The sequence below is a fragment of the Molothrus ater genome, chromosome 10, assembly GCF_012460135.2.
Source record: "Molothrus ater isolate BHLD 08-10-18 breed brown headed cowbird chromosome 10, BPBGC_Mater_1.1, whole genome shotgun sequence".
In the NCBI taxonomy this organism is placed as follows: Eukaryota; Metazoa; Chordata; class Aves; order Passeriformes; family Icteridae; genus Molothrus; species Molothrus ater.
The window spans coordinates 19,511,730-19,529,423 of NC_050487.2; the positions used below are offsets into that span (position 1 = coordinate 19,511,730).

At 46.7% G+C, this 17,694-nt stretch overlaps 1 protein-coding gene across 2 annotated transcripts in view; it reads left to right on the forward strand.

Moving 5' to 3' along the window:
- The first annotated feature begins 14,835 nt into the window (after window positions 1–14,835).
- Window positions 14,836–17,694, forward strand: part of TBL1XR1 (TBL1X/Y related 1) — a 109,150-nt gene continuing 106,291 nt past the window's right edge. For both annotated transcript variants that reach the window (XM_036388592.2, XM_036388593.2), the window contains exon 1: window positions 14,836–15,494. The gene's annotated coding sequence lies outside the window, so the exon portion shown is untranslated. The remainder of the gene's footprint in view (window positions 15,495–17,694) is intronic.

A 17,694-nucleotide genomic window follows, 5' to 3' on the forward strand; every position in this document is an offset into this window, starting at 1 on the left:
AGGGAAAGATAATTGCTTTTTCTTTCTTCTGCCTGAGCTTCTCAACATGATTAAGATATAGAAACCAAATGCCTGGACATGAGGATGATCTAATAGGCACCGACCAGGCCGAGTCACTGTGGCCCAGTTTAAAAACATGGCACTTTTCCAGAATCTATTTGTTTCTCTTAATATGGTGATTTGTTTTTCTATATTGCTCTCTATAATTATCACTGTGCTGTGTATTCACTGGCTCTAGGCTCAGTGTAATATAAATCTGGAATTAGTCTATTGAAGTCAGTGTCAGATACATTTCCTTTAACATCTAAACTAGGTCTTTGGCCCATTTATCCTACTGTAGCTCCAAACTAACTACACTGAAATAAATACACACCAGTGTTTTTCAAAAAGCCTTTGCCATGGTCCTTCCCTCCACCTTCTACCCTTAGGCTAAATCTTGGGCTGAGGATTAGAAAAAAAAATCACTAAAAAAGTAGTGAAACATTGAAGTAATTTGCCCAGGGAGGTGTTGGAGTCACCGTCTCTGGAAGTGTTCAAGAGGCCTCTGGATGTGGCACTTGGAGGACATGGTTTAGGGGTGATTGTGGTGGGCTGGGTTGATGGTTGGACTCGATGATCTTGAAGGTCTCTTCCAACCTTGATGAGTCTGTGATTCTGTGAAGATAACAGCTGTAGCATCTTGCTGTGCCTTCAGAATGAGCCTTCTCTAACCCCCACTGAGGTCTGGCTCTGTTTGTCCTTGATGGAGAAGGGATGGCTTGGAGCCAGTGCTTGCCCTGCACTGCTGGTGATGAGGCTGGTGTTCCTTGAGTTCAGCCTCCCTCCCAAATGCAGGATAACCCTGGGCTCAGGCTGCTCTTAAATCTGCTGCTTGAACCTTTTTCCTTTCTCTGGGCTGCCAGGGCTGGAAACTCCCTTTACAGGTCCAGGAGATCCTGTGGCTTGTGTGCACACATAACGTGTGCCTAGTCAGAGCTGAATTGGGCCCAATATTTATCCTTCCCAAGGTTGTGTTCAGTAGCTCAAGAGGAAGATGGGGAGGCCCTGGCACAGGCTGCCAGAGAAGTGTGGCTGCCCCTGGATCCCTGGAATTGTTCAAGGCCAGGTTGGATGTGGCTTGGAGCAACCTGGGCTAGTGGAAGGTGTCCCTGCCCATGGCAGGGTGATTGGAATGAGATGGTCTTTAAGGTCCCTTGATGTTCTTACGGTCTTTTCCAGCCTAAATGATCCTATAATTCTATACATGTATAAATTATCAGGGAAAATATTATCATGGTTGCTGTGCTGCACACACACACACGGAGCTGCCTTGAGTGGAGGGACCATGGCTCGTCCCCTGGAAGTAACAAAGTGCTTTTCTGCAGACTCTGGCGGGCATTTCTTTAAAATAAAAGAAATATATACCTTTTCAATCTCTTCCAATTTTAGACTCTGATAATCTGGAGACATCCTGATATATCTGAGGGATTAAGAGCTTTTTTTTCCTTTCTCAGATGAAGGTTGTGCACATCAATGGGTGCCCAAAAATACACCTTGTGCTTCCCAGGGTTTTCCCTAGTTTTTTTTTCTTCAGTCACTGCACAATGAATGCACTTCACAGGGCTGTGCTGCTGCTTGATAACACAGCTGGAAAGAAGCTATTTTCTGATTTTCAGATACTGTGGTTTATCTCTAATGTTGGTTTTCACTGGCAGTTTAAGGAGTTCTTAGAAAACTCTTCAACTTCCCCCTTAGTACTGAGATGGTAAGAGCAGATAAAACTTGTCGCTTAATAATAACCATCAAAAAATTTAGAGGTTTTTTTTGAGATAAACTCAGGAGCTATTATTTGGTTTTTAGAGACAACACATGGCTCACCTCTACCCCAAGGAGAAAGGGAATTTATTAACTGTCCTTTCTACTGGACCTAAGCAAACAAACAAACAAACACCCCCAACATCCCCCCCCCCCCCAACAGAATGTAGATTTTTGAATTGAAAAGTTGAAACTGTGAAGATCTAGGGGCAAACCTTTCAATTCAAAGCCAAAAGTTCTGACTGGGAGATTTTCTTGCTGGGCAGTTTTGTGGGCCAAGACACAGCCCTGTATCACCATGTGATGGCCTTTCAAATGGAAATCAAGATGTTCCTGGTCATGGTGTCTCACTGGGGATGAGGCTGGGCTTGGGAGCTCTTCCCAGGAGGAAAAAGAAAGCATTTTTTGTTAGAAAAAGAAATTTGCTATTTTCCACAGGACAGCAGACCTGTTTGTGAAGATTTCTGTTACAAACACACTATTTTTCCAGAAAACATTGTTCCTGCTGGCTACGTGCATCACTTCAGAGCAGAGAGACCTTCTGGTCCTTTCCTAAACATCCCCCCAAACCAGCAATATCCAACCAGCTCCTGCTCCCTGTTAGAATTCAAACCACAGCCTTCCTCACCACTCCTTCTCTCAGATGACATTTAAACCTGTCATCAGTTACAACTGGAGTCGCGTAATCTTTGCAACCAGTGCAAAAATTGCACTCTGGCTTCTAAAAACAGAAAAAGGAAGGGGATGGCTAAGAATGGACATAAATACTCCAAAATGCCTGTGTGCTGCTGTCCTTGTTGCTGGCCTGATGGTGTTTCCACCACTCCTCCCCTTGGAAAGCAAAATAAATCAGGGCAGTGGTGAGTAATAACATGTAATAAGCAGAGATGAGAAATACATTTATTAGCAGTCAAATGACATGGACAGTGTGTCACCCCTGTCCCCATGCCACATTTGATGGCACCTAAGTGTCTCTATGGATAAGGAAAGGGTGCTGGGACACGTCTGCTGAGAAGCTGGAATACAATTCCCATAGAGCAGCTGGAAGGAGATCCCAAAAGGGATCCTCAAAAGACTCCTAAAGAGATTCATAGAATTGTTAAGGTCGGAAAAGACCTCTAAGGTCCTGAAGTCCAGCCAGCAACTCAGCACCACCTTTATGTTCACCACTAAAGCAAGTCCTCAAGTGCCACATCCATGTGTTTTTAACACTTGCAGGGATGGTGACTTCACAGCTTCCTTGGGCAGCTTGCTGTGAGGAATTTTTTCCTAATAGCTAATCTAAACCTCCCTGAATTCTGTCACCCGTGGGCTCTGGCATTTCAGAGCTGGTCGGAACACAGCTATGGCCAATGCTGCCTTGAGTCTTGAACACACATGTGAGCCATCCTAATTGCTTTCATCTGGCCCAAAATGTGGCCACTGGTAAGCAAAGACCTGCTGTTTATGTAAAGTACAAAGCAGGCCAGACAGTCCTCTCGAGCTGTTTCCGTTTCCCCATGATTAATATATTCAAGTCTATAGTCATTTGTTTTTACAAACTTCACAAACAAAACCTTGATGTTTTGGTACCAAGCTCAAATATGGGAACAATTTGGTTCCCAGCGCCAGCATTTCTGATGCAAGAACTGAAAGGCGTCCAGAAATGCCGTGTTTTCACTGAATAGTCTTCAGTCCCAAGATATAGCATTTTTAAAGCATTACAGAAGCAAAAACAATCCCAGTGCCTTGAAAGCTTTTTACACTGACTCTGCTTCATGGAAACACTGACTCAGGGCCAAATGGCTGATTATGTCGTGTGATGTAAGAAGGAGTTAGAAAGCTTAGCAGGGCATTAGAATAAAGCAGTGTGTGTGTCTGTGTCTGTGTGCAGTGAAGGGGGGACATGGCATTTATTAGAAAGCTTTAAATCTTTTGCAGCTCCACGTTAGTCACTTGCAAAACAGTCTCAGACCCAGCTGAAAGCGATGGGGATGTGATGTGTGACAAGCTCTAAGCTGCTGAGCTGAGCTGAGCTCCTGCTCGAGATCTTTTCAGTTCATTTCAAGGCTGCAAAGCCTTCCTCGCTGGGGTGTGGGGGAAGCAAACGCTGCTGCTGTGCAGCCAAGGCAGAAAAGGACTCTCTTTTACTTCTGGAAAGGGAGAGCTAAATTGTGGCTTGGCTTCTGCTGTCACACGGAACTAAGGGTGGAGATTTGGGGATGGTGCAGCTCTCCCTCAGTTCAGATGCTGGTAAAGGGAGGACAAAAAATGGCAAAACTGCTGGCAAAAATGTGATGTAAGGAGAGTCCTGCCTGTTCCCTGCTCTGTGCTGGTGGGAGCCACTTCATTGGGGAAGATTTTATCATTTACTTTATCTCATTGTCCAGAGAAGCCATTCATTGCAAACGTCAACTTTGAGACAAGTAAAAGTCAGAGATGACCCAAGTGCCTGGAGGCATAAAAACCAGCTGCTGAATTGTTCAGCTTGTTTAATGAAATGGAGCAGCACAAAGCCACAGTTCAAGTGTAGATCGGTATATACAACACTGGCACTCAAACAATTTATGGAGCTCACTGCAAATTTAAGGTTGGGAAACCTGGCTGGTGTCAGCTGTTAGGGAGAGACTTGGGATAGAAAGTCCTATTGGAAAAGCTGCCCTTGCTGTAGTGCTGTGATGGTGAACATGAAGGAGCTGGGGATGTGCCAGCTCAGAGCTGCTGTGGGAGGTCAAGGGGAGCTGCTGCTCGAACCTCAGGTCTGGCTACAGCAAAGCTGCTGTCAACTTGCCCTTGAGTGGTGACTCCCTGCAGAGCCACAGGTAGGTCACTGTCCCCACTGCACCTGCAGGACAGACTGAGATACCAGGCAGATGTGCTGCAGTTCACTCCTGTTTTCTAAGTATTTCTCTTATACACACACACACACACCCACACCCACACACACAGAGCCATCCCACAGCCATCCATGCTGTTCTTTGCTTCCCAGGCACCCCAGTTCCCAGCAGTTTGATTGTGAACTGTCTGCCCATAGTGGCCTCACTGCCCATACTGCTCTCTATGCCCTCATTGCTCTCTCTGCCCTCACCCTGCTCCGTGTCTGCCCATGGCACAGCCCCGTGGCCTCTCCTGCCTGCTGGGCAGCTGTGATGGCTCCAGGCTGTGAGTGCTCCCAGAGTGCAGGGTGAGTAAGGCTGTCTCATCACGCTGCTCCCACCTCCAGTGAGTCATCAGCCAAGAGGAGATGCAGGCACTGAACTATATTTGATGCCTGTATCTGAAACACTGGGTTTGAATGACTGTGCAGGTCATTAGATCCCTAATTTCTTCTTTAATGGATTTTCTAATGTATCTGATGAATAAAGAGATGCTCAATAGTAAATAAAAATACCATTTGCAACCTTGGACTCGAAATGGGGCCATAATGTTGCTTATGTTTACCCAAGGGCTGTGGACCTCACCGAGGTGGAACAGTGTGAATGTTGCAATGACAGGGGCTGGGAGTGTCACTCCAGGCTACTGCCAAAGGAACAACTTGTGCATGCACAGGGTTTTTGGGACATGAATGATCCCATTGACTCCTGATCGACTGCGGATACGACCTGGGCTGAATGGGTCTTGTGTTTGCACGGGGAGATGGCCCAGAAGGACCCAAGAAGGATTCCAAGCAGACATTGCTCAATGTTGCAGTGTATGTGCAGGGTCTGTCCTAGCCCTGGCTGTGACCCCTGAGGGGCTCCTGGGTGCCTGAGGCTGTGGGGGTGGCATGAGCAGGGTTCTGGCTGATGCTGCAGGCTGCCCTGACCCCTCAGAAGGGCTCACACTCCCTGCACGGGGGCTGCCCTCCCTCCTGCTGGAGGGAGCTCTGTGCCCTGCTGGCTGCAGCGCTTTCAGCCTCTGGTTTCACAAGTGCCACGTTGGTGCAGGATTATGTGATTACACATCCACATCCATTTGTGTAATGCTGGCAGCCTCCTCTGTGAATATTTCTGTGCCTCCAGTTTCTAAATGGCATTTCTGCTCCCAGCCATATATCATCATTACCAGCCAGGCTTTGGAGGATGCACCAGCAAAGTGTGATATTACTTAAACCTCTGCAAGTACTGTCTGATAATTAATCAGGCATGGGTTGGTTGTGTTTTCACCTTACTCAGTGAAGAATAATGCAGTGCAAGGGAGCAGGATTTTTGTTAAAATTCTCTGGTGAGCTGCTCCCCCAGGTCAGGATAGCTGTCTCCCTCTGTGTGTGTATGTGTGTGTATGAGGGCACCATGGACCTGAAGGCTTGTCCAAATCTTTTCCTTCCTCCTGAAGCATCAGACAGCCACTGAGTCAGTGCCAGAGGTGACAGCTCAGCCCAGAGGAACCAAGGGTCCTATCCAAGCCTGCAGACTCCCTGCCCTTGCTGGCCCAGACACCGTTTGATTTTTGGGGTCTCATCCTGCAGCTATTTCTGCTGTGGTGTTTTCTGCAATCGTGCCATTATGTATTAATAGGGGATGGAGCTGGCAGCAGGAAAGGGCAGCAGAAGCACACATTTGTCTTGCTGTCCAGTAAGCCACATAACAAATAGCGATGCCAAGTGTAATCCTGCTTCAGTTAAAACTGTTGCTTTGGTTTGTCATCATTCATTGTTTGCAGTACAGCTGCTTAATGACAGGATGTGGGAAATGAAAAGTTTCTTATGTCCTAGGAGACTTTTTAAAATAAAAATTCCGGAGTGATGAAGGGGAAGAAGGTGCTTGCGTGGAAACTCTGGGTCTCAGTGCCGAGACGCAGCCTGGATGGAGAGAACCTTTCCCCAACAAGGCTCAGGAGATGGAGGTTTTGCTCTCAGCTTTAAAAATAACCTGCTGTGTAAATCCAGGCAGTATCCGTGCCTCAGCTTGCTTTGCTTACATTACACATCTGCTGCAGCTGCCTCTGCCTGGTGCCTTGCAGAACAGGACCTGTGTTTGATAGGAAGAAATTAAAAATAAAAGGCAAATGCCATGGATCTGTGTGTGGCCACATCTTTGCAAAACACCTCATGGCAAATTAAATTACCAAATGTTATATATTGAACCTAAATACAGAGAATGGAGGGAGTTTATCCACATGGACCATGAGCAAGCAGATGGAGTCTGAGGTGGACAGGGGCACTTGTAGAGGAGAATTCATTAAGCCAGTAAGGAAAGAGACAACCAGACAATCCCAACTATGCCAAGAACTGGGGTGTGTGGAGGTGCCTTTTTTATTTTTGGGTACATTTTAACAATCTTAATTTTCATACAGGCTGCAGTGGGGCCACAGTGGGGCTCCACCCCTTCTGCCTGTTAATCACTTCTAATTGACAGTGCAGAATTACCAGTGGGTGCATGATCTTTGCTCCCAGTAGGAACTCTCTGTGTTGGTGCACTGCACATCATGTAAGGAAAATAGGGAAGGTGATGGGTTTGGAGAGAGATGCATTTCATTTGGGCTTTAAACTCATTTTTGGCAGGTACAGCCCTTGAAGAACCACTGATGTGTATGTGGCCAACAAGTCTGCATAATTGCTAGCCCATGCCCTGCTTCACTCTGCTTCTAGAAATACTCTCCCTCCTCTTCTATGTATATTTATTGAGTCATGTCCTGAACTATGTGGAATCAGTGTGGAATTTGCCTTAGGTTCCTCTCTGCTGGCCCAGGGCTTCTCAGCAGTGTAAGCAAAATTAAAGGAGGTGCTGGGGTTGGGATGAAACCACTCCTGCTTATCAAAGAGCGAGAAAGAGACAAGTCAGGGAGCTGTGCTCTCTGCCCTAAGTGCTGCAGGAGGATTAGGGAGTGGCTGAAATCCCTGAGGTGTGCTTCCCACATACCTGGCATTCTCCATGTTTTACAATCTCAGATAAATGCCACTTTTTTTTTAGGATTATTTGATATATTCTTGCAGTAATCTATTACCAGCAGATCACCACCATGCTCATCACCACTCTCTAGGTCCAAAAGTTGTTTTTTTCTGTGTGTTTGCTTGTATCCCTTGAAAATTTCTATTTCCAACAAGCCTACTGTTATCTCACTTTTGCTATTTTAAGTTCCGTGGCACAAAAAGGCTGACTCACAGAAAGCCATGTTGTAGGAAATATTGGCTCAGCTGAGGAAATAATTCTCAGTTCATTCTCCCACTGTGAGATTTGGGTTTGGTTTTTTTTTTTTGTTTTGTTTTGTTTTGTTCTTTGGTTGTTTTTTTTTTTTTTTCCCGGTTGTTATTGTTGGGTGTTTATTTTTGGGGTTTTTTGGTGTTTTTTGGGGTTTTTTTTTCTTTGTGTGTTTATTTTTCTTTTTTTTTTCTTTTTTTTTTCTTTTTTTTTTTTTTTTTTGTGTGCGTGTGTGAGTGAGTTTTGGTCTCACGGTATGGCACACATCAAGCACTGTGAAATATTGACAGCTATTCCTAAATGCACTGCTCTACCCAGTCTGATCTTTCTTTTTGCTCACACCCTGAAGTGTTTTATGTACCTGCTAGGAACGTTACACAGGATGCTCGCACAGCTCATAAAATTTGGTCTCGTATTGGAAATGTTTTGTGGGAATGTGCTGCTTAATCTACTGCAGCCACTCACAGTTACTGTCATAGGGAGGGGGTGAAGATTACAGCCGGCTTGGGGAAGTTTGATACCTTATCAGAAGTCCTCAAGAATAAAACTGAAAGAAATGGATGTTCAATAAAATGTAGATAATTGACTGAAAAAAGGGGAAATACGGAAAGCCCCAGTGAAGTCATCCTTTTGGCTGAGCTTATGCTGCTGTCAGTTCCCTCTGAGTACCTGCAGTCACCCTCTGCTAGGGGATTGAGGGGAATAAATCCTGGGTGTGCTTTAATTAAGTGTTAAGCACATCAGTGATGTGCAGTGAAAGACAAGGCTGGAGATCCAGGATGGAATCCTTGCCCAGCGGGGTGGGGAAACAAAAACAACCCAACAACTACAAAACCTCTATTGACTTCAAGGGCTTTAATCACTGGAGCAAGTTGTCTAATAACATACTGCAGGGTGTGCTTTGGCACTGCCACCTTCATCATTCATTTTATGCTTAATATGCTAGAAAACAATGTTTAACATCTGGTGTAAGTGGATATAGCATATCTGTCTACAAGAAAGCAGCTGAGGCAAATAATTTAAGAAATAAAACCAGTTCAAGTGTACCTATTGATATTTTTTCCTACACTTTTTTGACACTATCATTAGCAAAACCTAATTAGAAAGTGGTTTTCAACAACTGCTGTCCTCAAGGCATAACGTAGAGCCCTCATATAAATAATATTATCATCTTAAAAATACTTCATAAACACTAATTTACCCCCCCAATTTCTTGTGAGATAGATAATTATGTGTTAACAATAATATAATCACCATTAGTAGCCGTGTTAGTTCTCTCTTTTTATAGACAGAAGCTCATGCCCTGATCATAAACAGCTTGCTGAAGGCCACATGAGAAGCCTTTCAGGACTCTGATTAGGGAGAGAATCAGTCCTGGCTCTGTCCTCCCCTCACATAAAGAACCAGAACAATGATAGTATAATGAAAGAAAAGCAGGGTTTAAGGATGGGCAAGAAAGAGAAATTTCCTTCAGGTTGGCTGGATTCTTGGACTCACAGGAAATATTAAAACAGTATGTGACAGAGATCAAGGTAAATAACAAATATTATACCTTTTGTACTTGTGCCTTTATTTACTCTGCAGTAATTACACCAAGTAATGTAGATTACATTATGATTCACTATGACGCTTACAAGACTGAATTTTTTGCAACCACATCCTGAGCCTGTGAGATAATCTGTTTGATCTCCTACGAGGACCAGATATGTCTTGCTTGAAACTTCAGAGGTATGCCAGAGCAGCTGGGACACACCCTTTTTCGTAACCGTGTTAAAATAAAACAAGTTTGGATTTGCTCAGCCACTGTAGGACGTAACATCTGAGTTACATGCCTGCTGTGAAGGGAGTTTTGCCATAACCTCAGAGTTAACAGGGGCCTCTTCAGTGTTTCTGTCTGAGAAGTAACATTTTCTTTCCATCTTAAAAAATGTGCGTATTTACATACGCAAAAAACTCCAAACCCCAAAACAAAAAAAAAAAATCCGACAGAACAAAAAAACCCAATTCTTAGCAAATTATTAAAGCCAAAACACAAATTTGTTGCCATGCCTGTAAGAACCCCGGTTCACACTGAAGCTACAGTGCTGCACCTGCAATAACTGAACCCGCTGAGGTCAGTGTGTGTCACTTCCCAGAGTGAGGTCTGTATCAGCACCTTTCCACGCTGTTCACTCATTTTTCTCCTCTTCTTGTGTGAAACCTCCACCAGTCCTCCTGGGGCTGGATTGTGGGTAGTGAGGGATGACATTCAGCTTTTATTTTGTCCTCTCTCTTGTGCCAGGAACCACAGTGGGAGCTCAGGTGGGCAGGGACATTCTCTGCTCCAAACAACAGCCTCTCCATGGGCAGGGAGGCCCTGGGACTGCAGCAACAAACCCACTGGTTTTCCTCTCCAAAAATAAAAAGGGACCATGTGGCTCAGTAGAAGCCAAGGTGCAGGAATCTGGTGCAGGGTGCTTGAAGGAGCTCAGGCAGTGGGCATCTCCTTATTTTCCTTTAAAAATCCGTTCCTCTGGCACTGATCTGGAAGCTCTCCTTGGTGTGACACGTTCACACACACATCTGCGTTTCTCTTACAGCCTTTAGGGAATGATGGGCCTCTGGGTGGGAGGTTGGCAGCAATAAAACAGTAAGGCCAGGCTGTTTGGTAGGCATCCCCATCCTGCAGCAGTCCCGACCTTTTTTGGGGGTCCTGTGGTAGATTTTGAAAATAGCAATGTGAAATTGCCCCTGTGCAGAAGGGCTGAGGCCAGCAGCCGTGTCCAGCAGAAGCTCTGAGCACCAGGGAGGTGCTGAACAGTTCACATGCCTGAACACCAAGTGAGAGCTGAACATGCTCTGAGCAGCACAACTCGTGTCCTAAAACTTCTGAAAGAGCCACTTCATGGCTTTGGATCACACAGTTCATCAACTGCCTGTTAATGAGGGACTGTTCACCTGGTCATGCTGCTCCTCTGCTCCTGCTGTTTATTCTGGAAAGCAGAAGCCTCCCAAATCGATCTGGAAAGTGTATCAATGAGATGATTGTCTTTGGATTGACTCCTCCCTGGCTCATGGAGATCTACAGGGTTATCCCTGTGAGTATGCCTTAAAGCAACTGATGAAACTAGTGGTACTGCTATGTTGATCACAAGTGTTGGACATTTTTTACCATATATGATCAATAAATGATGAATCACCAATAAATTTATGCTAAGGTAGGGAAGAAGATGCTCCCTTCTCAGAAAGAAGCCCTTTTCCAGCATGTCCTCTCCTGCAGAGAGTCATTGTCAGCAGCCTCAAAAGGAATAAAACCACTGCCTTCAAACCAGTGAACCTCCATTTCCTTTGTCAGCATGCACAATACAAATAATTTAGAGGTGGTCTTTTTTTCTTAATGTTGATATCTCCCTCAAATTAAGGGGAAAAAAAGGTCTCAGGAGTATGAAGGCCTCTAGGCCGAACTGTTCAGTGCTTCTGATCCAGAGGAACTCTTGGTGGAATTGCTAGGGTGTGGGTGTACCTGCTCATTAGGATTAAAGTGCCCTTGTGCTTCACATTAATCCACTTTGGGATGCAAAGTGACAAAAGCATCTTTGTGGGGGATCCCTCCGTGTGGGGAGCCCGGTCCCTCCGCTGCCCTGCCAAGCCCGGAGCTCCCCCGTGGGAGCCTGACGGTTCTTCTGCTTAAATCAACAGGGTTTAAGTCCCGCTGGTTTAAATATCAGGTTTAACTGGGGCTTGCCTGCATATCAAAGGCACTATGATAATTTTTACGAGGGAAAGTGCGGAGGGGAAGTGTTTGCCTGGTGCTGTCCAGGCTCCTCCCTGCCCTCCGTGCTGAGTCACTGCCCTTCCTCGCCCAGCAGCGCCTGCACCCTCCTGGTGCTGTGTTTGTGCACGATGGGGTCACACATACCCGGGCTGGGGGAGCCCCTGCATCAACAAGAGCTAAAAATGAACAAAGAGCCTTCCTGCTTCGCTGCTATTTATTTACGTGCTGCTGTGCGTGGTGAGCTCCGCTCTGGCACCTGGGTTGTGTGTGGACTGGGCTTGAACTTTTCTGGAGTCAGCCATCTGCTTCCTGCTGATGTGCTGGTGCCTCGCTGTGCCTTCAGTCTCGCTCCAATCTGCACAAGATTTATGGATAGATATTATATAGATTTAACACAATAGCATGGGTTTTATTATTTGCTGGAAAATGTTAATAAACCCCAAGTATTACAGATGCATTTTAATCCCTGAAGTGATTTTTGAGTAGAATGCATGAATTATTAATTATTGTTATTGTTATTATTGCAGTGCATACCTACCTCACAGGGCATTGTGAGGATTAATTAATTCTTGTAAAGATGTAAAAGGCCGTATAGGTGTCAAGGGTTATGACTAAAGTGCTTTGAAAATGGAAACCACTCTGCAAGTGCCAAGTATTATTATTTATGGAGTCCAGGCAGTGTGCTTGGTGCTGTGCAAACACTGGGCCAATTATTGCAAATATTTGCTTATATGTGCTTGGTAGGCCGAGCACTCCCTGTTACAAGTCATTTCAACTATTTTAAGGATACGTCTTAAAAATATGGGCATGAGAAGACTTCCCAGTCATTGGGATTATGGAGCCACTGGCCATGAGCAGCCTGTCACTGAAGAGCTTCAGAAGCGTGCTTGTATTCAAACACAGAGATGAACCAAGACCTCAGTTCTGCTCCAGTTTTACATCTGAAAGTCAGGGTTTTGTGCAATCTTTCTTGCTACTTTGGGAAGGGAAGTGTAACAAGAGTTATTGTTTAGAAGTGGCTCTCCCAGAAGGCAAAGCGAACTCCCTGAGCTCAGCTCACTCACTGAACAATCTGCTGTAAACCACAACCTGTTCAACTGCCCCATGTTACCCAACATCCGTTCTTGGAAACCTCTGAAAGCGAGAGCCTCCTTCCCATGCGCTCTGGAAGTGTCCCCTGTAGCTCTGAATCCAGCTGCACATTTGGGCCAGAGAACTGCAAAGGCTAAAGCCCATCACAGAGAGTGAGAGGCCTTTGTGCAGTCCTGAGGGGTGTTCGCCTTCGTGAAAAAAGGCAAACCAGAACAAAACAGATGGGGGACAACTATTAAAGCACAAATCTGCCAGAATTCACTTTGCAGATCCTGCAGAGCAGAGCTTCTCGGGAAATCGCCCAGTTGAGCACATCATTGTGTTAAAAAAGAGAGCCTGGTACCCAAGAGCTGCGACTGAACATTTGGAGAACACCAGAGCACGGAAACCTTCAGCCAGATGACTTCAGCTCAGCGCCTTGTCGCTGCTCGGCAGATGGATGGGAAGACAGTGTTTGTAGTTCCTGAGGGCCAAACAACGCACACTTCAGGGATTCTCCCTCCCCCGTTCCTCACACAAGCTTTCTGAATGTCACACCTCTCATTCCCATTTCATGGACTTCTCACGTGTCCTTCCTTAGGCCCCTGCTGTCCCCCAGTCCCCCAAAAGAGTTCCCTTTCCTCTTGCCTTAGGCTATATTCCCCTTCCTCCACACACTGTTACTGCTTATCTTCTTTCACCTGGGAAATAAATCAGAGTATCAAGAGGTCAAACTCCATTAGAAGCACGGACAGATCTAAGATTATAATGCGTGAACGTGTTAATGAGTGCCTTGCCACTTTTTCTTCCCCTCTTAAATTTCTTGATTTTCAGCAAATTTTGGAGCTGAACTGGATATAGTGTTCAAAACTATTCCCTCTTACATACCTAAAGCAGACAGCCTACACACCATTACTGAGAAAAGAAAGGTGCCCTCTTGGGCCACCAAAATCATTACACAGATAAATGCTGGACACCAATGATTTACAGCTACAAATATGCTTCCTAGCTTTTCTAGAGAGATTTAGGTTTCCTTACATAACTTTGGCCTGTATTTAAATATTTTTCTTCATAAAGGAAAGAAAAATGCATGGGTTTGACCCTAAAGAAAATGAGTACTATGAGAGGATCCTACACCCAGAGATCTACCCAAGGCTTTGTGGAGCCGATGAACCCCATCAGCCTGTGGTAGGCAAAATCTGCCAATGGTATATCCCAGGTGTTGGGCTGAAGGTAAAATCCAGAAATGCTGCCTTAGGACTAGCATAGTTCTCTGGCAATACTCTATCGACAAAAAAAAAGAAAAAGAAAAAAAAAAAAAGGCATTATATTCATGATCATCTGCCAGCTGCAGTGAAATCAAGTTCTGAAATTGAGTGTGGCGATGTGGACGCCCTGTTTGAGCAGCACCAGAGCTGGGCTGGGGTTCGTGGAGAGCCTTGGAATAGAGCTGGGATAACCTCGGATGTTGCCATCGCATCCGTGCAGGGTTTGTGGTCATTGGGACTCTGCACGGGTGCCAATGTCCGGACATGAGAGTGCTGGACCATCGCCCAAGAGTGTGAAATGCTCTTGCAAAACCATTTTAAGATGGAAAGGGCTGCCTGGTGACGAATGTGGTTTTGATTAACAAAGCTCGCTTTCAAAAACAAACAATGCGGCCCTATAGATGACAAACAGCATTTCACTTGTAAAAATGAGCAGCGCCCAGGTAGGACATTGCATTAGCGCCGGGGAGGATTATTTTCATTAAATGGAACGAGAGGGCAGAGGCGGCAGCGGGGTGCCCACACGGGGCTGGATCCCGGTGCCAGTTGCCATCGCCAACCGCGACGGGCTGCGAGGAGAGAGGCAAAACCACCATGTTACATCCTGCATTTACATAAGCTCTGTTGGCAGCGCAGTTTAATGTCTTTCCTAGAAAAGCTCCGCGGCCTGGGGCCTGCCGTGCCCGGGCGGCCTCCCCTTCGCTTCCCTCCCTTCGCCCGCGGCCGCCTCCTCCCCTCCCCTCCCGCACTGCCGGGCGCGGCGGGGAAGGCGTCAGGGAGCGGGTCCCCCTCCCGACCCCCGCGCTGGGCTTGTGTGGCCGGGCCGGGCCGCTCCTCCTCGCCTGGCCTCGCCTCCCGGCTCCGCTGCTTCCCTTCCTCCTTCCTTCCCTCCCTTCCTTCCCTTCCCTTCCCTCCGCCGGCGCCCATTTCGGCGCGGCCGGGCACCCGGAGTGTCTGCGGGCCGCCGGCTGCTCCGCGCCGCTTGGCTCCTTCCCCCAGTAACAGCTCCCACATTCCGCCCCGATCCCTCCTCAATCTCAATCACACACACACATATTACTTTTTTTTTTTTTTCCCCTCCTTCCTCGGGACTTAATCTCCAGTCCCGTCCCCCCCCCCCCCCACCCGCCCTCCCCACCCTCCCCTCCCCCGGCCCCTGGCTCGGATATAATTGAATATCACAGCGCTACGCGCTGGGTATTTTTTTTCCTTCCTCCTCCTGTGTGTGTGTGGTGGTTTTGTTGGTTTTTTTTTTTTCCCCTGGTGTTTTTTTTTTCTCCTCCTCCTCTCGGTGTGGACACCTTAAAAATACATATATATATATGTGTGTATATACATATATATATATAATCGATAACTATACGCGTGTACACACACACACTCACACAGGCAGGGATGTGCGCGTATATACACGCGGCGGTATAAAACACACGGGAGGAGGAGAGACAATCCAGGGTGAATTCCTCGTGCCTCCATTCCCTGGGAAAGGGGGGAGCAGCCGCTCGCAAGGTAAGAACCGGGGGGCTCGGAGCCCCGGGGGCGGGCGGGGGCCGGCGATGGGGGTGGGGGGCGGCCGCCCTGTTTGTGTCGGTGCGGGCGGGAGGGGGATGGGACCACAACGCCTCTGTGACCCCCCCGTTTTTATTAATATGTGTATATATACATATATATACAGACACACATATACATATATATATATACACACGTATTTATCCCTTCCCCTCCCCCACCCCGCGCCGCTGGCTTCCCCTCCCCCACCCGCCTTCATTTTTTTTTTTAATTAAAGAAAAAAAAAAAGAAAAGGTTTAATGGAGCGGGGGGATGGGGGGGGACACCGGCCTCGGCAGCGAATGGCACACAGGAGCCATGGCGAGAGGCCTATTTTTAGCCCGATTTGTGTGGAAGAGCGGCTTCCCCTCCCCCCCTTCCCGCATATTTACTTGGGGGGGGAGGGGAAGGGGGGCAGGGACCGGGTCGGGATGGGGGAGGGGAGGCCCTTCCCCTCCCCCACTGGCGGAGCTCTTCCCCCATCCCGGCTCCCCGTTCCTGGCGAGGGGATACACCCCCACCCCGGGCCATTCCCCGTGTTCCCCCCAGTGCCAAGTTATTGATCAGTTCGGCGGCGAAGTTCGGGGTGGAACATGCAGTGCCCCGCGGTGCCAGGGAGCGGGCCCGCTTCGAGGCATAAAATAAGCTTTTATTTCCCTATTTCCCAGCGTCTCTCCTTCCCAGGGTTTATCCCAGTCCGAAACCCTGGTGTAAATTGTGTGTTGCATCAATTAGAGGGGCTCTGCACGGTTGATGCAGTGTGTACTGTTTTCTTGGTGGAGGATTTAAGTCCTGAAATGTGTGGCTTGTTATTGTTGTTCCCTCGAAAGGGTTAAAATTTATCGTGTTGTTCCAGGTGAATTTAATCTTTCATCACCGAATTTCCTTTTAAGGCAGCTTGACAGAATAAAAGTCTCTCCCTCGCTTGTCTTTATCCCCAGAACAGCAAAACTTTGTCTGTGCTTTATGGCAGGGGCTGGTTGCTGCAGATGACACGTGAGTCTGGAGGAAAGTTTGGTTTGTAGGTCGCTGTGTAGGAAAGTGAAGTTTGCTGGTGAAGTTTTTACTACTCTCCAGTGTGCTCGACTTCCTCGTTTTCCTGTCTGTGTAAATCAAATTCCTAACTGATTTATGGGGGAGGGGATCACAAAACATATTCCTTCCTTATTGTTAAGGCATGGGAGGCATGATCAGGAGAAACAGGTCTTTATTGCATAAAAAAAAAGAGTTTTGTGGGCTTGTCTGACTCGCTTTGCTGTCCTTCCGTGCTAAAATAAATGTCTGAGCACGTTGTGTGCTTTAAAAAGGTTCTTTGCTGTTGATGGTCTCTGCCCTTTGGGTGCTGTGAGTTGTGCTCCTTGAGCAGCAAGGGCACCATATGCCAGGTTGGGGTTTGGGGTTTGGCTGTACCTGGGCTTTGGGGCAGTTTGGTGCCCTTTTCTTGCTCTGAGTAACCCAGAGGCTTGTCCATGTGAGGCTCACGTTGGGTTTGGGGCCTTCCTTTGGACACGTGTGTTAGTGGGTTTTTCCGAATATACTGCACATGAGGACTGGACTGCAAGCTCCTGCGTGTGTCCTTAAATTTAAGTGAGTGGGTATGTGTTTGTGGATGAGCTGTGAAGGGGTTTTTGCCCTTATCCATTGAAAAAAAGGGGCTGCTGATGGTGCTTAGGGCACAGGTGGTGCCCTGTGAAATTGATCGAAACAAACTTTCTGTGCTTTTCTCTAGTGTTTTTTTTCTCCTTTGTTTTTGTTTAAGGTCTAATGGAATGGCAACATTTGTATTATTTACCTAAGGTCACCTGAGGTGGTACACTGTCGCTATCTTAAGTTTTCTTGGGAGAAGTTGGCTTTTTCTCCATGAGAACCGTGTTTTCTGGTACTCTGTCATGGGAGCGTGGTGGCCTGCCTCCCAAACTGTTATTGGGAACACCTGGAGAACACTTAGCTCTCATTCCTTCAGGAAAGGAGAAGGAAATGTAATTTAAATCTATGAAAGGAGTTGGGGTTTGGCTTTTGGGCTTTCTAATTTATTTTTAAGAGTTTATAAGAGTGTATAGTTTTTGTTTGTTTGAACGTGCACAGCCATAATGCGTGTTTGTAGCATAAAGAATACGATAATTACAAAAGATTCTGTTGCTTTTTCCCCCCTTTAAACAGG